General features: G+C 38.9%; 2 non-coding genes across 2 annotated transcripts; one reads left to right on the forward strand and one right to left on the reverse strand.

Annotated features, from left to right (window-relative positions):
* Positions 1-477: 477 nt before the first annotated feature.
* Positions 478-548, forward strand: TRNAG-GCC (transfer RNA glycine (anticodon GCC)). The gene has a single exon. It is a non-coding gene; the product is annotated as a tRNA-Gly (tRNA).
* A 280-nt stretch (positions 549-828) lies between these two features.
* TRNAA-CGC (transfer RNA alanine (anticodon CGC)) lies at positions 829-900 on the reverse strand. Its single transcript has one exon. It is a non-coding gene; the product is annotated as a tRNA-Ala (tRNA).
* Positions 901-22,290: the final 21,390 nt, after the last annotated feature.

Here is a 22,290-nt window from a genome sequence, read left to right on the forward strand (position 1 = left end):
CCTCCATCCATGGGATTTTCCAGGCAAGAGTACTGGAGTGGGTTGCCAATATACTTGGATCTAAGTGCCAGTTCGCCTTCACTGATCCATCAATCCTACTCCCAACCCCTGACAAATACCCCATGTATTTGCCTGAATTAGATAAGAAAAGTAAAACAGGAGTGGTTGTTTTAAAACATCTAAACATCTGAACACACAACTAAGTAATTGTGTAATTTTGTGTCTACATAGTAATAAAATTTTTATTTGCCTCATTTACCGAGGACGACTTCAGAAGACATAACCTCCTCTCAAGGTTCAACAGAACTAAGTATAATGAGATTTTTGGGTAAATGTTAATTCAATTTTTATAGTTATTTAAAAACTCCATTGCTTTTTCTGATGTTGAATTAAGGACTTCACTCTTTTCTAGCAGAAGACTCATTGCACATTGACAAATCTACTCTAGTAAGATGTGGAAAACCATTTTCAGGAAGAGCATTGGTGGTTCAGTGGTAGAATTCTCGCCTGCCACGCGGGAGGCCCGGGTTCGATTCCCGGCCAATGCAATGAGATATTTTCCTTTTCCCCACACGTCTCAGCTCCTCAAAACGAGTTCATTAGAAAGTTAGGAATGGTCATTTTATGCAAATAAAGATGACGAGCATAATTTCCCGTTTGAGTTTCTCGTGGAGCAATTAAAGGCTGATTCCCTGAGGCGCGCCTTATTTTTCGAGACTTTCTTTTATATATTTTTAGGGCGCCTAGAGTACACATGTGAAACGTAATGGGACATACATTTACTATATTATATGGATTAAAAATAAAAAAAAAACACCCTCGGCTGTTTGGAGATGCCGGGGATTGAACCCGGGACCTCACACATGCGAAGCGCGCGCTCTACCACTGAGCTACATCCCCCAGCCGAGAATTCTCTTTCTGTTATAGGTATTCATTCAGGCTAGCGCTAGACCGACAGCTCTGGTTAAGTTTCAAGACTTTATTTTGGTGAGAGCTTCCACGGCATCCTCTTTTCTACCTTTGCCACTTCCTTTAGAAACTGTCTCTGGGATGTACCAAAACTCCATGCTGCCAGCGTTGTGGGACGCAAACCTGACTGGCTCTCGAGCACTCCTGCCGGGCGCCTGGACCCCGAACTGACACCCTACACCCTGCCGGGCGGCGGGGAGGGACGTCCCAGCGCAGAGTGCCAGCCAGAGCCCGACTCCTCCGTCGGCTTACTGCGCAGGCGCTGCAGAACGCGGAGGTGGGGGTGCATCCGGCGCTTTGTGGCGGAGAGGAGGCCCGCAGTACCCGGTACGAGGGAGCAGGCGGGAATCGCCGCGAGCGCTGTCCTGGCTCCAAAGGAGACCTGCTCCTTAAGCAGAGCGGTGGGGACCTTCTGTGCACAGCCGAAAACCTTTCGGATTTACCTGTACAGCCGCCCCTCCCCCACCAAAATAAACCCACATCTCAGAAAAACATGTTCACGCCAAATCCCCATAAACTGGCTTTGTAGGGCTTACAGCCAACTCTTGGAGGAGAAAATGACTTCACAGCATGCTTTTTATGTGGGGTCCAAACTGAAAGAAAATGACACCGACACCCTCTTTGTAGCTTAATTTTACATAAATGATAAGGTTGATGGGAGGTACCTTCTCATGATGCACTTTTCTCGCCGGTATTTACACCTTGGACCCATCTGACTGATACGCTGTGATAGAAACACGTAAGGCACTTAACACTACTTCACTGTGTCCTCTGAACTCTTCGTAACCGCTAAGCCTACTCCCAGCCCCAAAGGAAGAAATGTACTCCAGTCGTGTTTCCTTGAAATAACCTCTCTCTCTCTCAAATATGAGTGCTGGGTAATACGTTGAACTAACTTACCTTATAATGAAATGATGTGTTTGAGCCTTCCCAGTGCAGTTTACCCCCCCCAAGGAAGTGAAGGCTGTGTGGGAGAAGCCTCGGGTGCTCTGATGGGAAAGAACAGGGGAGCGATTTTTTGTCGGGGTAGTTGGGCTACCTTCTCTTCCAGATGACCTGTAAGGCTGACCCAAAGGGCACACGGTGAGGGCCTAGAATTTCCACTGTTTTCCGTTGCAGCAGAGCGCCCCTCGTAAATTGAAAAGTCAGCAGGCCAACAGCCAGAGCAGAAAAGCAGAAGTTTCAAAATAACTCTGGGTAAACCACAAGTTTCATAATCAAGTCCTAGATTAAAAATAAGTTACTGTGTTTGCTTACAGTAATTTCAACAAATAATGGCGCAAAATCATAATCAGATTTTGTTTTTAATGAGAACAAGCCAGAACAAGCCACATACTGATTTAATGCAACTTCAATGCAGAATGTCTTTAAAAAAAGATAAAAGCCACGTCACTGAACCATCATTAAGGAGCCCCGCTCCAAACTGAAACATTTCCAAACCAACCCCTGCTTTCCATCCAGAGTCACTAGAACATGAACCTCTTCAGTTGATTGAGTCAAGAAACAGAGAACCATTTTTCACCAACCAGGGTTTTCACCAATGCAAATGACAAGTGTAGTATTCAGTTAGTTGTAAAGGAAGCATGTTTGCCTTTGGTGACCGCACCTTGACATCCTCTTTCGGATCCCTTCCTCATATTAAGACATTTCTCCATCATCTGAGGCACTTCCTTTCTGGGACTTCATTCTTAGGCAAGAACTTTGTTCTTAAGGTTCAGAGCTAAGCCTCAAGAAGTCTCCTTCTAAACTGTTCACTCCTCCTATTTATTCTACGAGTCCAGGACGTAACTTGGTGAACTGGGTAAAGAAAATGGTCAAGCTCTAAAGCCAAGAGAGGATGTGAAATCAGTTTACTGGCCTGGCATAACCCAAGAGAAAGATGGCTTTTTCAGCCACTGTAGTGGATGGGAAAGATCAAAGAAATGGCACACTTTAAATTAGGGACTACTTCTTGGATTCCATTTATTCTATATGCTCTGCTTACAGATGAAGATAGGCTGACCAAGTGTCGAAAATCATGGAGTATTAAAAAGACACTTCTATCTTCCACCTTCCCCACATTTCTCTTGGTGGGGGACAAATTTTCCCCATTCTCAGTCTCTCTGTCACACATCGTGCACACCTCCCCCCCATTCACAACAAGCGACCTTACACCCCCACTTTGAGGCAGGTGACTTTTATCTCTGGTACGATTTCCATATTTCCTTTCACATTCTTGCTTCAGCTCCTGGCAATCTTTGTCCAGCAGGTATAAAGCATCTTTCCCTCTAAGTTGACAACAAGTTAAGATGCTTGTTCCCAGTCCAAGCAGCAGTTATTACTCTTATCAGCACATTAGAATTACTTACAAGAGTCTTGGAAAAAATGCTGATACTTGCTCGAGCCCACTTCCAACCAATGAGGTCAGAATTGCTAGGAATGGGTGTAAGCAACAGTACCTTTTTAAACTTTCAAGTTATTCCAAGGTGCAGCTAAGCCCAAGAGCTAGTACTTAAGGTCTATTTTTTCATGACAACAACAGATGTCTAGTAATGGTTTTAACTAACCTTACTGTGTTAGTCATTTCACAAGATATACATATATCAAATCATGTCATTCACTTGAACCTAGTACAATATTATATATTAATTGTATCTCAATAAAACCAGGGAAAAAACCAAGAGATATCTGTCACCAGTCCAGTGATTCTCAAACTTGGCAGTAGATTGAAAGCACCTGGCAGGCTTTAAAAAATCTCTGATGCTTGAATTCCATTCCTAAATATACTTATTTAATTGGTCCGAGAGTGGTCTGGGCATAGGAATTTTAAAAGGTGATTCTAATATGCAGCCAAGGTAGAGAACCGTAGTGTTCAAGTACATGCTTTCTCAAGATCTTCACCCAGTTATGTGAGCAGCCAAGCTTGCTAAAATTCTGACAGAAGAGGACTACTCACTGCCCAGGGGCTCCCACATTGGGAAGCTGGCATTGCTAGAGGATGAAAGAAACTATCTCAGTCCAACTTCTCCTCACTATTTTCCCTCATATAAAATAAAACTGGTGGAGGCAGGTGTTCAAGTGCTAAAAACAAACATGCCTTACCCTTGCATATCCTGTCTCCTCTAACCACCTCCACATCACATGAATGAGTTCTTCCAACCAGCTGTCCCTGCTGATTTGCTGGCCATTAGAAGGGCTCAAGATGAGACTAAGAAAGAATAGGAGTGAAGTAATCTACACCTGGCACCTGGGAATGCCCTGTGCTTGTGGCTTCCTGGATGAAAAAGGAGTGCTTTACTCAATACCTAAAGGAACAGGCAGCTCTTTTAAATACATTCTTTTGCTTCTCAGGGTCATAACTATTAGTAATTCTTCATCACCACAGTTAATTATCATTAATAACAACCCAAGGGCCAAAAAAACTACTGGTTACATTTAATTCAGAGACAGCTAATAAACATTAGTCTTTTCAATAAGTATCCCTAATGTGAAAAATTATAGTGATCATAATTTGCATTTAGAAGTATTTATTGAACAGTGTTAGATTCTACTTGGAAAGATGCACATTCTATAATTTAGATTCTGGTTACAAATAGATGGAAACAGAAGGAGGTACACATTTAAGATGACATTTAAGAGAGAAAAGATGTTACAGAAAGCCCATACTTCTGGAAACTCAATGGTCAGTTTCAGAAAGGGTGTTATAGGCCTATAGGGAGAAAAAAAAAATTTATCTGTATGGGATATGAAAGATTTTTCCAAACTTAAATTATCTGCTTAACCATAGGAATCCCTGTAGTCTTATACTGGCCTATTCACAAAAGCTGGAAATAGGGTACATATTCGCTTGTGGAGGCCTCTGACTGAGGTCTTATTTTATCAACTAGTTAGTCCCCTGGAGATTAGGTATCATATTTTATTCTATATGAACTCCCCATAGCATCAAGCACTCACTGAGTTCTACTGAGGCACATAATACATCCTGGCTTTACAATGTCAAGTGGGAAATCGGTAAAAAGGGTGTTTAAGGGTAAATGGACATAAAGGATTCTATTGCACTGATGAAGATATTCTAAAGGATATTCTAAAACTGGATTATGGTGACTGCTGCACAACTCAATAAAATTAACCAAAATTATAATACTTAGTTTGGCAGTTAAAACGGTTGTTTTATGATATGTAAATTAGACCTCAATAAAGCTTTAAAAGAGGGGGTGTAAGGAAATAGAATGGGCTAGCAGCAGCAGCAGCAGCAATGGAATAGAATTAAAGTGACAATAAGAAGTTATACATACAGATTGCGTAACTGATCGGAAAAAGAAAAAGATGCACAAAAGAGGAAAAGTGGAGAATGAAAGGCAATGATTTCCTGCGATGTAGAAAGGAACAAACAGTTGTTACACAGATAGGGAAACTAATGTTTCCAATAACTGTTACCAGGACAGGGAATGAATAGCATTTAGATAAATGTTATGTGGAGCTTCAGAAATAATTCCATAGTGTTGCAAATATAGATGTATACATTGCATGAATACAATAATAATATAAAATATATCATATATGTGTTAAGGACTCTGTACATATTTGTTAATGCAAAACATCTCTGATATTAATTCACTATTGATTTCCTTACAGATATATTGAAAATTGGGATTATGAGAGGAGGAGGTGTCAAAGATAATTCCCAGTATTCTGGCTTGAAAAATTACATGCATCATGGTGTCATTCAATGAAACAGAAAACATGGGAGGGAGAGTGAACTTTATAGGTAGTCATTAATTCCATTTTTATTCTGTTCAAATTGGGATAATTCATCTCTCTCAAATGGAATTTTAAATGGACACTTAGATGATGAATTTGGAGACAGAAGAGAGGTTTTGTGTTGAAATATATATTTGAGAAACACTAGTGAAGACAAAACAAAGTCATGGATTGGATGAGACTACTTAGGGAGAGAGCAGAGAATAAGACAAGAAAGGACTGAGGGTCTGGCTTTGAGAAACCCTAATATGTAAAGACTGAGAAAGGAGAATGAAAAGGAACAGCCAGCGATACAGAGGAAAGCCATAATATTTCAGGGATCCCAATGAGAAAAGAATGTTTCAATACAGAATTAAGTTTAAAAATACTGGCACCTGAGAAATCAGGTAAAATTTCGAAGATATAAAATGTCCCTCAGATTTGAAGTTAACCAATGACATGGAAGTCATTGGTTAACTTTGATAACAGTTATTTCACAGAAATCAAATGTTAATTTTTATAATATATGCCATGTGATTCACAGTTACTCTCTCTGGGAAGTTTTCTTGTTTTCTAGTGAAAAGAGCTCTGTCAAGTTCTTTACTTTTAATACCTAAACTTAAAGAAATTATTTCTTTTGAAGCAAATTCATCTGGAAATTCATGAGACCCTAGGAATCAAGAAAGGACAAGAGACACAACTACCTTTAATCACAAAAAAGTTTGCAAATAGGAAAGATTATTCTTTTATTCTTTTCTGGTCTTAAAAAAGATAACATTTACTCATTTTTGTATTCATTGACCCAGTGAGCATCTATTGATCACATACCATATGTTAGGCACTATGCCTGGAACTGGGGCTAAAAAAAGTGACAAAGTTAGCAATGCCCCCAAGCTAATTGTACTTAGAGGTAATAATTGAGGAAACAGCAAACATAAAGAAAGCATTGATTATACAATAAAGGCTATGAGAGAAGGAACTAAGAGTTCCATGTGAGCACAAAAGAGGAACACACAGTCCAGACCAGGGGATCAGGGAAGATTTCTGTGGAGACTTTAAGTATGAGTAGCAGTTAGCCTAGTGTGGATGGGGGTGGGGGATAAGGAAGACGAAGAACAAACTAAGCAGGAGGAACAGAGTACAAAATGACCTCGAAGCCAAGAGGATCATAAACCTTTCAGGGATGGAATATATTTAGCGGGGTGTGTGTGCTATGTTGAGGAACATGACAAGGAGGAAGCTGGAAAGCAGACAGGTCTACTTTACACAGGGTCTTGTAAATATCCTAAGAGCATGGAGAGCTGTGAGAAACCATGCAGAGTTCTACAGAGAGAAAAAACATGAGTTTTATTTTTAGAAAAAGCATTTTGGCCTTAGATTATAGAGCATATGGAGTGGGTCCCAGCAGGAAACAAGGAAACCACTGGAAGCTTCCTTCTGGCCTCAAGCAATGGAATAATAGGCAAGAAATGATGATCTAGAGTTGCATTCTACAATATAGTAGCTACTAGCAACATATGTCTATTGAAATATGGCTAATGCAAATTGAGAAGGTAAAATATATCATTAGAAGTTTTTTTCATGATGACTACATGTTGAAAATATTTTGATATACTGGATTAAGTAAAATATATCATTAAAATTAATTTCACTTTCTTTTTACTTTTTTCATTAGTAGTTCTATTGGACAACACTGATTCTGAGACTTTGTATTGGAAATGGAGAAGGAGAAAACTGAATTAATAAAGAGATATTGAGGAAGTGGGTTTGGCAGAACTTTCATCATCAACTGGACAGTAGGGATAAGGAAAAGAAAGGAATAAATGATTCCAAAGTTTCTGACTTGAGCAACTAAATGAAAGAATGGTAGACTAAAGAGAGTCAAGGATAAGAAAGTTTCTTTGTTTTGTATCTTATTTTAAGGTAGAAGAAGATTCAGTATGTTTGAGTGAAAATATGGAGTCAGAAAAGAGGGAGATGACAAAGATATACAAGAGTGAAGAGTGGTTAATAAAGATGAGATGTTCAAGAAACTGAAAGACTTGAAATATTCGGGCTTCCACAGGGACATTAATTCACCTCAAGAAGAAGGTTGAGACCTGGGTAAAGTAGGCAGTGAGCCCAATGCAGATCTTTAAGAAATGGAGGGACTTTCCTGGTGGTCCAGCGGCTAAGAGCTGAGTTCTCAATGCAGGGGGCCCAGGTTTAATCCCTGTTAGGGAACTAGATCCCCCATGCCACAACTAAGAGTTCAAAGGCCACAATGAAGATCAAAGATCCAGTATGCCACAGTCTGGTCAAATAAATAACTATAAACAAGGGGTTGGGGGTTGAGGGTTGGTGATGGGAAGGAAGTAGATTTATAGCATAGTAGTTATCCAATAAATATTAGTTTCTTTAAACAGTTCACATACAAAGTAATAGTTCTATTTTGTAATTTCACATTAGAATATTTCATGTTTCTTTCCACAAACATATGAAAACACAATAAATATCTACCCCTTTTCTCTCTCTCTTTCAACACACACACACACAAACACACATACACATTTACATATGCTCCCCACTACAGATATACATTAATCCAGTTTTTTAGACAAAAATGTTACAAAAGTTGGGACTATCCCCTGAAGGAGGGCATGGCAACCCACTCTAGCAGTCTTGCTTGGAGAATTCCCATGGACACAGGAGCCTGGTGGGCTGCAGTCCATGGAGTCACAAAGAGCCAAACACAACTAAGTGACTAAGCACAGCACAGTTACAGAAATTGGAGGTAAATGTGTTAAATTCTGCAATTTCTTTTAGTGATACAAACAGAAAAAAATGATGTACTGTTTCTTAGCATCATAAACAATAGAAACTTCATAAAAAATAGCTTCTAAAGGTTAGATGCAGGCCATGCTGGTAGATGCTGAAGAAGCATCTTTAGACAGATTTTTATACTGAAGAGAGTGCTGAACAGGAGTCAGAAGACCTGGTATCCCCAAAGTGGGCAAGGGAGGGTGAGATGAATTGGGAGTTTGGGATTGACATATATACACCACTATGTATAAAATAGATAACTCACTCACTTTCACTTTTCACTTTCATGCATTGGAGAAGGAAATGGCAACCCACTCTGGTGTTCTTGCCTGGAGAATCCCAGGGATGGGGGAGCCTGGTGGGCTGCCGTCTATGGGGTCACACAGTCGGACATGACTGAAGTGACTTAGCAGCAGCAGCAGCAACAAAAACCTACTGTATAGCATAGGGAACTCTACTCTGTGCTCTGTGGAGACCTAAATAGGAAGGAAATCCAAAGAAGAGGGGATATATGTATACATATAGCTGATTCACTTTGCTGTACAGCAGAAACTAACACAACACTGTAAAGCAACTATACTCCAATAAAAATTAATTTAAAAAAAAGAAGACCTGGTATCCAAGCAGACTGGTCAGTTATCAGTTAGGTATCTGGGGCAAAACATTTAACTTTGTTGAATCTCCACCTTCTCATCTGTAGAAGACAGATGGCTTTTATAGCTCCTACAACTCAGTAGGGTTTTTGTGAGGATTCAGTAAGGATATGTACTGAAAATTCTTCTGTGACTTGACAAATGTTCATATAAGTTATCTTGACCTAGTTCCAATAAAAATTTGTCACAGTCACTACAGTACTGATAATATTCATATTCATAATGGGGAGTTATGAACTGAGTCAAATTTACAATTGCTTAAGGATGGTTACACTACTTGTTTACTGATTATTGATCATTCTGAACTTTCATGGGATTTCTTTTCTTGTTTAGAGGAAGTACCAAAATACATCACTTCTTTTAAATTTCCGTGAAAGTGTGGCCCTTGAATCATCTCATCCGAGTCACCTGAAATATTTGTTTAAAGCAGAGTTGCCTGAACTCATCATCCAGAGATTCGGCCCTTTGGGCTAAGATTCAAGAACCTGTATTCAAGTGTGACTCTACACACTATAAAAAAAATTTAGAACAACTTTGTTGAGACACAGTTTATCCATTTACAGTGTATGATTCATTGGTTTTTTTGTATATTCACAAAGTTGCACAATCATCACCATAAAATCTAAAGTCTAATTGGGTTAGTTAAAAGTTTCATGGAAGTGGCTGTTCTGTGGGCCCAAGTATAAAGGGCCCTCCCCTACCCCCAGATAATGACAAATAAAATATTTTTTGCATGCCATCAGACCGCTCTGCTGGTCTGCTTTCTGAGCACTAGTGGCCCCTCGCTAAATAAATTTCCATTTTACAAAAGGGTTAGGAGATAGTATACAGACAACATGCAACTGTTGCACAGCCAAGTTGCTGAGCATGATCAGAAAGTGTTTGTAAGGGGAAAAAAACATGATTAGGCTAAGGCTCCTCGCAGCCCCTCTCCAGATTATGAGACTGACGCGCTGCCTACTGTGCTAAGAGGGCAGATCTCTCAGGCCCTCTTAAGGCCTGCATTCTGATCTCAAGGTCTTTTTCTCTTAAGAATTCAGGATCGATGCAACTTCCTAGTATCCTTGGACAGAGCATGTTGTTAATAGCTTATTGATATTTTCAGTTTGTCAGCTTCTAGAACTCCATTGTTGATTCAGTTTCATCTCTGTTTAATTTGAGGGGAAAGACTTTTAAACAAAAACACTTCATTGTTCTGGTAAATGGTAAACTAAACCGTGACGTGTGAGCCATAAATACTCAAGACTTTAGAAGAAGCCACAGCTCCAGTTAGGCTGATGTTTTAGGAAGTCTGCAAAGCGCTTTTCTTACTCTATGGGGAGAATAATGTTCTAGAGAAGCATATTTGGAAAGCTAGGTAAGTTTCTTTTCTGGTTTTTACAGAGAGGTCTTCTTATTTAGTTTACAGTGTTGTAAATTTCTTGAGCATCATATTTACTTAAGAGCGTTATAGAGACTTCCCCAATGGTCTAGTGGCTAAGACTGCGCTCCGAATGCAGGGGGCCAGGGTTCTGTCCCTAGTTGGGGAATCCCATGTGCCACAACTAAGAGCTCACGTGCCACAGCTAAAGATCCCACATGCCGAAACTATTACACACTGCAGCCACATAAATAAATAAATATTTTTAAAAGAATAATAAAATATTGCTTTACCAAAAAAAGTATTATATGGGTAGGTGTGTCTGATACACACACATATATTTTTTCTTATTCCCCAGGCTTCTCTTCTCTTCTGTTGAAACTGATAATCACTCTAGGGAGGTCATATCAACAACATCTGAATTTGATTATGAAGATTAAAAACAAAAAAAAACCCACAAACTCTTACAGGGGGTTTAGACCAAACGTTCCTTTTTATAGATGAGAAAACCAAGGGTCAGATCAGATGGTAACTTTGAACTCAAACACACTTTTCTGCTTTCCTTGGAGTGGGTGGTCATACCTCTAGAGGGAATTGTCTTGAATTAAAGTTAAGAGTTTAATGAAATATGATTTTCAGGGTAAATTCTAAAAGCTGTCATGAAGTTAAGTAGTCCTACTCTCTGTTAAGAGCCAAGTATATTTTCAAGATTATGACATTAAAATGAAAGCAGAGTGGAAGTTATGTTTTAAAATTGGTTATCTTCCATTATATCAAAATAAAAGCAGAGAGCAAGTTATGTCTTAAAGTTGGGTATTTTCCTTTGCTATATGCAAAGACTGTCAATTCAGTATAAAGCTCAGCTCAAACTATCTACGAACGGTTTCTTAACTCCAGAAACCTCTCTGGGAACATTGTTCAAACAGCTGGTGATATTGCCACATATAGATCCTGTCTTGATTTAAAGCATGGGCCCCCACAACATTACCCTTGTTTATATGCCTTGAAGCAGCCCCTAGTTCCAGGAAACAATTTGTCATCATGCACTTGACAATTTTTGGTTGCCATCAGCCACGTCACAAACTTAACACTCAGCTTTCCCAGTCAGTCTTTCCAGGGACCTAACTCACCTCTGTCTGTTTGGGTTTCCATGCTGACATTTAGGAAAACAACAGCCACTCGACTCAGAAAGCCCTTTCTCTATATTCGTACTAATTTTAATATTGACTCTCCTAAAAGCTTCAAAATATTTTAAGGATTTTTCCCTCCTCTTTTTTTTTTTTCACAGAATCAAGCTTCCAACTTGTATTTTTTAAGTGCTTCCAAATTTTTTCTTAACATATGTTGCACAAAGTCTGTCCTATTAACAGAACCCACTCCTCTTCCAAATAGTATAAAAATCCAAAGATTTAGCCTTTCAGTGAGTGTTTCTAGGTTGTACCATTAATTTGAGCTTTGTGTTTAGCTCAAATCCACTTGTTTAAATTCAGTTCAGTTTAGTTCAGTTGCTCAGTGTGTCCGACTCTTTGCGACCCCATGAACCGCAGCATGCCAGGCCTCCCTGTCCATCACCAACTCCCGGAGTTCACACAAACTCATGTCCATTGAGTCGGTGATGCCACCCAACCATCTCATCCTCTGTCGTCCCCTTCTCCTCCTGCACCCAATCTTTCCCAACATCAGGGTCTTTTCCAATGAGTCAGCTCTTCACATCAGGTGGCCGAAGTACTGGAGTTTCAGCTTCAACATCAGTCCTTCCAATGAACACCCAGGACTGATCTCCTTTAGGATGGACTGGTTGGATCTCCCTGCAGTCCAAGGGACTCTCAAGAGTCTTCTCCAACACCACAGTTCAAAAGCATCAATTCTTCGGCACTCAGCTTTCTTTATAGTCCAACTCTCACATCCATACATGACTACTGGAAAAACCATAACCTTGACTAGACGGACCTTTGTTGACAAAGTAATGTCTCTGCTTTTTAATATGCTGTCTAGGTTGGTCATAGCTTTTCTTAGAAGGAACAAGCGTCTTTTAATTTCATGGTTGCAGTCACCATCTGTAGTGATTCTGGAGCCCCCAAAAATAAAGTCAGCCACTGTTTCCACTGTTTCCCCATCTATTTGCCATGAAATGATGGGACCGGATGCCATGATCTTAGTTTTCTGAATGTTGAGCTTTAAGCCAACTTGTTCACTCTCCTCTTTTACTTTTATCAAGACGCTCTTTAGTTCTTCTTCACTTTCTGCCATAAGGGTGGTGTCATCTGCATATCTGAGGTTATTGATATTTCTCCCGGCAATCTTGATTCCAGCTTGTGTTTCTTCCAGTCCAGCGTTTCTCATGATGTACTCTGCATAGAAGTTAAATAAGCAGGGTGACAATATACAGCCTTGAGGTACTCCTTTTCCTATTTGGGACCAGTTTGTTGTTCCATGGCCAGTTCTAACTATTGCTTCTTGACCTGCATACAGGTTTCTCAGGAAGCAGGTCAGGTGATCTGTTATTCCCATCTCTTGAAGAATTTTCCACAGTTTATTGTGATCCACACAGTCAAAGACTTTGGCATAGTCAATAGGGCAGAAGCAGATGTTTTTCTGGAACTCTCTTGCTTTTTCCATGATCCAGCAGATGTTGGCAATTTGATCTCTGGTTCCTCTGCCTTTTCTAAAACCAGCTTGAACATCAGAAAGTTCACGGTTCACATATTGCTGAAGCCTGGCTTGGACAATTTTGAGCATTACTTTACTAGCGTGTGAGATGAGTGCACTTGTGTGGTAGTTTGAGCATTCTTGGGCATTGCCTTTCTTTGGGATTGGAATGAAAACTGATCTTTTCCAGTTAGGCTCTCCCAAGTCTTTTTTCTATGATCAATCAAAGATTCTGAGTTCAAATTCATTTCTGGAACACCCAGTTTGGTGTTATATTTGGATGGGGACACATTTCTTTGTACTTGTCAAGGTAGTGAAAAATTTTTTTTAGTGAACACAGCAGGATATTTGCTTCTAACATTTTTGAGCAGCTGTCCTTTGCTTCCTCTTTCCGCTCAGAAAAGTCTATTTGAAATCAAGATTTGATAAATATGTGTAACAAAGTAAGAATTTTAGACAGATATTATTGTGTGTGATTAAGCACTCTGATGCTGGAATCAGATTGCCTGGGACTGAATCTTGGTTCTCTTACTTCCTATATGAAAAACCTTGAGACAGTTGCTAACCTTCCTGTGCCTCAGTTTCTAAAAGGAATAACAAAAGCTAAGTGGAAACTGAGTAGTAAATACATGAAGATCTCTTAGAAGTCAACTTGCCACAGAGAAGTAATAAATATTAGCCATTTTTATATAACTGAATTAAATAGAATAAAATTCAGAGATCAGTTACCAGGAATACAGGAACCATAGAATTTGGAGGACACACAAGATCTCTGGGATACATAAATAGGAAAATTCTGAGAGGTATTTGTGAGAAGTTCCTTATTTTTTACTTAATGGTTTGAATTTTTACTTTATTGTTTTATTTATTTATTGCCTTGAGGAATATTACTTATTTCCTTGGATTTCAACTTGCCTCATAAAGAAATAATGAGAGGTGGTATTTAAGGACTCAGTCCTTTATGGCTATTACTGTGATCATATTCCATTTTGATATCCATTTCATGATAGGGTTAGGATCTGAATGCAACCCTTTCCAAATGATTGTGACTAATCTGAGCCTTTACGACTTTGGAATTCTTCTATAACAAAGGTACCAGAAAAGACTGGAAAGTCTGCAGGGGACAGAGGGCAGGAAGGCTGCTTGCTCTCACCCATCAAGAATGTCATCCATAAACACTAACCAGATCTCCCACAGACTTGTGACAAGACTGAAAACTGAAACAAATATTTAGAGTGTAACTTAGGATGATTAATTCTTGATTTACCTTGTTTTGGTTAGATAAAGGCAATGATCCAGCTATTGCATAGAAACTTGTGCTTATAAAGCTTACTTGACCATTGTTGAACTACTCAAGCTATTCACAAGTTTTCACTTGCTCATTAAAGGAATGGTCAGAGACCATGATTTAAGAATTCACTAGAGAAAGGAGATTAAATAGATTTAATTCTTTGGTGTGGGTAAAATATTTACTATACAGATGTATATGCCTGTGAATATGAAGAGAATAGTGATGTCCCTAAAAAATTCAGTGCCTAAATAATGATGAAGACTCATTTGGGATATATGAATTCAAATTCTTTATGTTCTGTGCCCAGGAATTCAGCTATTCTTCATTTGCTGTCTTCTGTTCTCCAGCTCTGCCATCCAGGTAAACCTTACCTTCCTGAGCAGGTTTCAGGACTTGCATTTCTTTCCCATCTCCTTCAACACTTGCACTATATGAGGCTGTTCATTTAACTATAGTACAGCTTTACAACAGGTATCCTAGCCTCCATTCAGCCTCTCAGATGTCATCAGATATGCTGTTGGCAGTGCCATGGGTGGCATGGGCAACAGACCTCCCAAAGGCAAACATCCTGTGTATGTTCAACTACAGTCTATGCCTCTAGAGAGGAGGTTCACAACTAAGGCCAGAGGGCAGACTATCTGCTCTGGGAGGCTGAGAGCACTGTGCAGTGATAAGAGGAAGGCCTCTGTGACTCCCTGCTTAAACATACACTCTAGTGTAAACGCACAACCGACACTTCACCAGCACTCTGCATCCTTCAAGCTAATTGTTGGGCTTGGCCCTGCAAATATAGAAATGGATGTATCTCACCCTACCTTTAAGGATGGAATAGCCCCAAAAACTGACATTCGAAGACAACAGGGTTAGAAAGAAACAAAACAGCACTTGTCATTTCAGGATGACAGTTGTCATCTGCTGCTGCTGCTGCTGCTAAGTCGCTTCAGTCATGTCCGACTCTGTGAGACCCCATAGACGGCAGCCCACCAGGCTCCCCTGTCCCTGGGGTTCTCCAGGCAAGAACACTGGAGTGGGTTGCCATTTCCTTCTCTAATGCATGAAAGTGAAAAGTGAAAGTTAAGTCGCTCAGTTATGTCTGACTCTTTAGAGGATGTCTATTGTCAAAGTGAAAAAAAGAAAAAAGGTGGAGGGGGGGGGCGAGGTGAAAGGACAATTAAATCAGCTGAAATAGTTTTTTGCCTATAAAATGACCAAGTCCACTATGTAGTAAAAACTAAGTGAAATGAAGTGAAAGTTGCTCAGACGTGTCTGCCTCTTTGCAATCCCATGGACTATACAGTCCATGAAATTCTCTAGGCCAGAACACTGGAGTGGGTAGCCTTTCCCTTCTCCAGGGGATCTTCCCAACCCTGGGATCTAACTCAGGCCTTTAGCATTGCAGGCAGATTCCCCACCAGCTGAGCCACAATTAAATGACAATTAAATCAGCTAAAATAGTTTTTTGCCTATAAAATGACCAAGTCCACTATGTAATAAAAACTAAAGCTCTACATATATGTCAGCTCCTACAGAAAGGGTAAACACTAGCCTTTATAGCTTTGACATTCTGAAATAAGGAGGGTAACAGTAGTTATATAGATTTACACAGATCTTAAAGTAAGAAATTTCCAGATAATTAAGTGACTCAGATTTTTACTGGCCTTTAATTTATAATCCCACTCATGGATCCATGGAAAATCTGATTTAAAAATTAATACAGCATTTAATTAGGACAGATCATTAAGTAGGACCATCTGTATTCCATTCAAAGAATCCTTGTTCCATATTTTACCTTAATCTCAGAAATGTGTCAATATGCGTAAGTACCTTTCACTGTTTATTTAGGCAGTCAGTGGTATATAATCCAAATTTGTATACATTTATGATTTTAAAAACTAAAAAATAGACTCTCAGAAGCATCTAGACAGGCTATAGAAAGGAACAAAAAACACATCTTCATGTGCCTTACAACACCGTCCCAAGACAATGGAGAAACATCTGAAGAGATTTAAAGAAAAAAATAACTAAAAATATTTACACTTGGAAAGTTGTCTTTCAGGCATGAGGGAAAAGGAAGAGATTCTTAGGAACACATTGTCTCACAAAATATCATGTCCTGCAGTTATATTCTGGAGAACTGAGAGATGATTCAAAATTAAGATATTCAAAATGCAGTAGTGATATGAAAGAATTTGCATAGTTCTTACTTAGTGTGGCTTTCTTTCATTAATCCCACTGAAAATGTGATATCAGATGAATTCTGAAGTTTTGAAACAACCTTAATCTTTAGTGATGCTTTAACCTGTTCTTTCCTCTTTTTCCTTTCTCTTTTCCAACTACCTGAACAGAAATGTTTATTTGCAAATCTGTACCTCTCAATTTATAATGAACCTCTCTCCATGTTTAGTGATAATATAAAATAATATCTGTTGTTCTCTAGTTTTATAACTTGTTTAAAAATGATAAACAACTTCTGGTTAATGATTATATTTATCTCTGATCCTTCTAAAAATCTCAGTAAAATAAACATAAAAGAACAACAACAATAACAACAAAAACTCACAGGAGGAAAAATCATGTGAGACGAAATTAGCGAAAAGAGGATGTCAACAAATTTGAAAGAAAGAATGCAGATGGATGAATGCTGAGAAGGCTTAAGATTACACCGGATACCTAAAATGATGAGAGTAGTGGCTGGAACTGAAAATAGAAAAAAGAGCCATTAACCTCTCACATCTTCATGCCACACTACCCAACAACATAGCTACCCATGCACATGACCACCCCCATTCAAGGAACTATTACCTTCTCAGGCAGGTTCCTGGCTTATGCATGGATTTCTTTCTATATTTGGCATGAATCAGTGAATCATTTTCCAGACAAATTAAACTATAGGGAACCCACAGTAAGATATCAGAGAATGGGAAGTGAACTCCTGCAGAAAACAGAAAGCACGGCGAATATATGAAATTGCTACAAAATATCAAGAAATCTCAGTTGTATTCCCTGTTCTGTAACTAGGAGGGATCATTAGATAGGAACCTGGAACGTGTGGTAGGCAAAATAGTGACCACCACCCAAAGATGGCCACCTCCTAATCCTCTAATTTTGTGAATATGTTATGTTACATGGCTAGGGGGAATTAAGGTTGCAGATGAAATGAAGGCTGTTAATCAGCTGACCTTAAAGTAAGAAGATTATCCTCGATTATTTGAGTGGCCCAAAATAGAGTGTCTTTTAAATGCGGAAGAGGGAGGTAGAAAAGTAGAAGTCAGAGTCAGAGTTATAAAATGTGAGAAAGACTTGAGCTGCCGTTGGTGGTTTTGAACATGGAAGGGGGCCATGAAGAAAGAAATGCGGTCAGCCACTAGAAAGTGGAAAAGGCAAGAAAACCAACTTCCTGTAGACCCTCTACAAAAAAACACAGCCCTGATTTTAGCCTAGTGAGGCTGGTTTAAGAGTTCTGAACTACAGAACTATAGGATAAATTTATGTTGGTTTAAGTCATTATTTGTGGCAATTTGCTACAGCAGTCATAGAAAGCTAATAAGAGGGTCTGGCCCAAATAAAAGGTGAACAACACTGACATTTGGACAGCTTGGTCCCTCTCCTTTCACCCTGCAGCAGTGAAGCCTCAAAGCAGCCACAACCTTCTCACTGCACACTGTCCTCTGCCCCTGCATATACATGCATAGAGCCTCCAATCAGCATACAGAGCTTCCATCTAGAACCTGAGAGACAGCCCACTAACCCCAGGAATGTGAATGCAACCTCCAAAATGCAAAATAGGAATAAATATTTTTTAAAAATAAAATCGAATGCTGAAGAAACAAATGTGGAGGACAGAAAAACTGTGTTTAAAGTATATAATTTATATAATCAGAAAGACAAGTAACACTGTATCTGTAAATCAACGAGAGTGTTATCGAAGAAAAAGTAGTGGAGAGGAAGAATGAAAAAGTTTAAAGTACATAGAAATTATAAAACAAGTCAGCAGAATTTTTTTAAATTAGTAGAATGTTTAAGGACTTCCCTGGTGGTCCAGTGGCTAGGACTCCGAATTCCTAATGCAGGGGACCTGGGTTTGATCTCTGGTTGGGGAACCAGATCCCACATGCTGCAACCAAGGGTTCACAAGCCTCAACTAAAGATCCTGAGTGCCACAACTAAAACCCCACACAGTCAAATAAAGAAAGAAATAAAAAATATATACATTTTTAAATTAGTAGAGTGCTTAGAACATAAATTTGGAGAAGTCACCCCAAGAAAATAATTTAAAAGACAAAAAGATGAGCTATAGGAGAGGAAAAGTAAGAAAATCAAGCATGCCAACACAGGAAATACAAAATCAGAACAGTAAGAATTTGAGAAGGGAAGGGGAGAAGGCACATTGATAAAAAGGAAATGATCGATGAAACAATATAAGAAAATATCCTGTTACTGAAGAACATGTTTCTGTAGAGTTCTTGGTACAATGAATGAAAAGAGACAGACATCAAAGCTCATGATACGATTTCAGAACACCTGAGACAGAGGTAAGAGCTTCCAGAGAGAAAGCGGAGACCACATTCAAGTAAAGGGAACTGCAAGCCCAGGATGCCAGAAGAGTGGAGCAATGCCTCTATTATTCCGAGAGAGTGTTTAGCTTTGCGTTATCTACCCACCCAAACTATCAATCGAATGTGAATGAATAAATATTTGTCAGACAAGCAAGTTCTCAAAAAAAAAATGGCCTTCCAATGCCTGATTTGCTCTACCAAATGAATAAGTACAGTGAAAGAGGGAAAATTTTTCAGAAAATGGTCAACACAGAGTGGTGAGGAGAATCCCAGAATGACAGCTATGCAGAGGACCTGGAGAGCAGTCAGTCTGTGTCCCTGGAACATAAGCAAGCAAGCCAGCAAGCAACTTCATATGTTTGCCTCTGTTGATATGTTTTTCACTTCAGTGAGAGTTGGATTTTTAAAAATTAATATTAAAAATTTGGAGTGGCTAAATAATGCTAGGTGTATAGAAAATAAAGAAAACTTGTAATAACAACAACCAAATCAGACAGTAATCAACTCTGGAAGGCAAAGTTGTAGAAGAAAGGAAGTGCAATCAAAATAAATTACATATTCATCTATAAACAATATTTATATGGACACACAAATACAAACAATTTATGCTGATTTAACAAAAGATTGTGATATAGTAATATTTGGAGGATGAGAAGGAGAGTGGAAGGTTGCTAAATACTCATATTCCAGAGTTAGAGGTAATAATTCATGTTTAGTACCATAACTACAAATGGCATTAAAAGCACTGAGACACATAGCAGGAGAGTCCAGAAGATACAGCAAAAAGAAATGAGAGTGGGTATCTCAAGGGAGATGCGCTAGGAGTGGATCTATTGGAAGTCAGAGCAGAAAACTTCTGTGCTTGCATTTATCTTTTACAATTATATGCCTATACTACTTTGATTTTAAAAATTAAAATCAAAAATGGCTAAACTGTTTACTAAATTGTGAGCCACACTGAGAGAATTATTATATGTAAGCCCCTTCCATAAAATAGAGCTACGTAGAGCAAGAGCAATCATTTTTATTGCTAGGAAACTTGAGTTATGAGCTTCCACACCTTTAAACCTCATATTGATTACCTGAGTCACTTTTTTTTTAATTGGGAAAGACTAACAATCCATCCAGTGGTAAATATTATCCATCATCTAAGACAAATGAGCATTTCTTTGTTAATTATGCTTAAAACACAAGAATAAATAGCTTTACCTCAACTATATAAAACAAATATTTGATGCATACTAAAACTTAGAGAATGTATTTAATGAGATTTCTATTTTTTTCTTCCTTCCTTCCATCCATCCTTCTTTTTTATTTACATTTCTGTATTTTCCCATTTTAAAAACATAACTAGATACTTCTCTTGTAATCAAGAAAGGCATATATTAGTTTAAAACTCAATTTAAAATAATATACAAAATTCTGTATATAACATAATATACACACACATAAGAGAAAGACAATGTTGATAACATTAAATTTTAGGGACAATTATCTTCACTGGAGAAACAAGTCTTTTCTCTCTTCTAATTTCCTATATTTTTAAACCTTCAGTAACAACATTTTAGTACTTCCAGTATTAAGTAAATAACACAAATAACATTTAATGCTGGAAGCTTTTTTCATTTTAACCCAAACTACTTTAATGCAAGCAGTAAGGGTAAGTCTAGGCAACTGCTGTATGCAAGTAGCCAATAGTAAGTATATTTAGAAATAACGCTATGGAGGGGACTTGGGGTAATTCCTCCAACTTCAATTCTCCTCCAGCACATTGCCTGGCAGCCTGTTGGTTTTAATGGTATTTGCAGCATCTCCAGCTTCAGGGACTGATCTTTGTGTGTTAAATTGATTAGGATAATCCCATTTCCCTTAGCAATGGCATTGGTTCAGGAACAGACGAATCATGGCTGAGCCAGTCAATGCATGGCATTCCCTGGTGATAGTCACTAGCTCAGGGGTGGTCCAGTCTCCTTAGGACTGGAATTTGGTAGATTATCCAAGGTCAACATCCAACAATAGTTTTGCTCATTTTAATTTTGCTAAGTACATTGTTTTAAAGTGCCATGTTTTATTATAATTTCATAAAAGGAAGAACACCCCAATAAAAATTAAGATAGCCAATGGTCTGAAAACAAATGACAGTCTTTCTCAAGAAAGGGCTGTTGTCATCATGACATGAATATTTTCACTGCAGCAGGTGAAAGCTTCATCATGGGTGGGTTCTGGACCAGTTGCATAAAATGTCATATTCTCAGTCAGCAGGACTTGAGGTCTGGAAATGGGATTTTTCAACTGTACATGCATACATGCTTCATTGCTCAATCATGTCCAACTCTCTGTGACCCTGCCAGGCAAGAACACTGCAGTGGGTTGCCATTCCCTTCTCCAGGGCATCTTCCTGATCCAGGTATCAAACCCGAGTCTCCTACATTGCAGGCAGATTCTTTACCATCTGAGCCATCAGGGAAGCCCTTTCCAGAGTATTTCTGGTAATTCTGTGACTAGTCTTGGTGGAGAATTTCTATTCTGGGAGACACTGGTTTTCTTCAACTAGTGTGTGCATGCCAAGTCATTTCAGTCGTGTCCGATTTTTTGCTACTCTATGGACTGTAGCCCACCAACTCCTCTGTCCATGGGATTCTCCAGACAAGAGAAACCACTAGAGTGGGTTGCCATGCTCTCCTCCAGGGGATCTTCCCAACCTAGGGATTGAACCCACATCTCTTACGTCTCCTGCACTGACAGACAGGTTCTTTACCACTAGTGTCACCTGGGAAGGCTATTCTTCAACGAGAACAGGGCCCTATTGCCTGCTTTCCCCACAGGTATCTTTCCTGTTCTCCAGTCTGCTTCTATTTGCATTTCAAGCTATATTCCTCAGCCTTGCAGATCCATGAATCAGGTCTCCTCTGGCCCTTAGTTTCTAATAACTAACATCATTTCTCTTTCTCTTGTTGCCTCAGAGATTACCTGGTTTCATTTTGATGATTGTTTTCTTATTCAGAACTATTCAGGGAAGAAAGGATGTAAGAACCATTGATGAATCTTTATAAAACATTAATCAAAGCTCACAGAAAGAAAATAGTGGCATGGCTATTTTCTGAGACCTCACACATTAGGTACTTACCCTGAAAGGTGAACATCAGTTCAACCTGATCCAAAATAACTTATGATTGCAACCTTAATCAATAAGTTTACCTGGATGTATCATATTCTTTGGAAGGATGGGATTACATTGTGTTTTGAAAACAGATTCAGTCATTCTCATGGCCTGGTGATAACACAATTCAG

The sequence above is a fragment of the Budorcas taxicolor genome, chromosome 2, assembly GCF_023091745.1.
Source record: "Budorcas taxicolor isolate Tak-1 chromosome 2, Takin1.1, whole genome shotgun sequence".
Classification (NCBI taxonomy): domain Eukaryota; kingdom Metazoa; phylum Chordata; class Mammalia; order Artiodactyla; family Bovidae; genus Budorcas; species Budorcas taxicolor.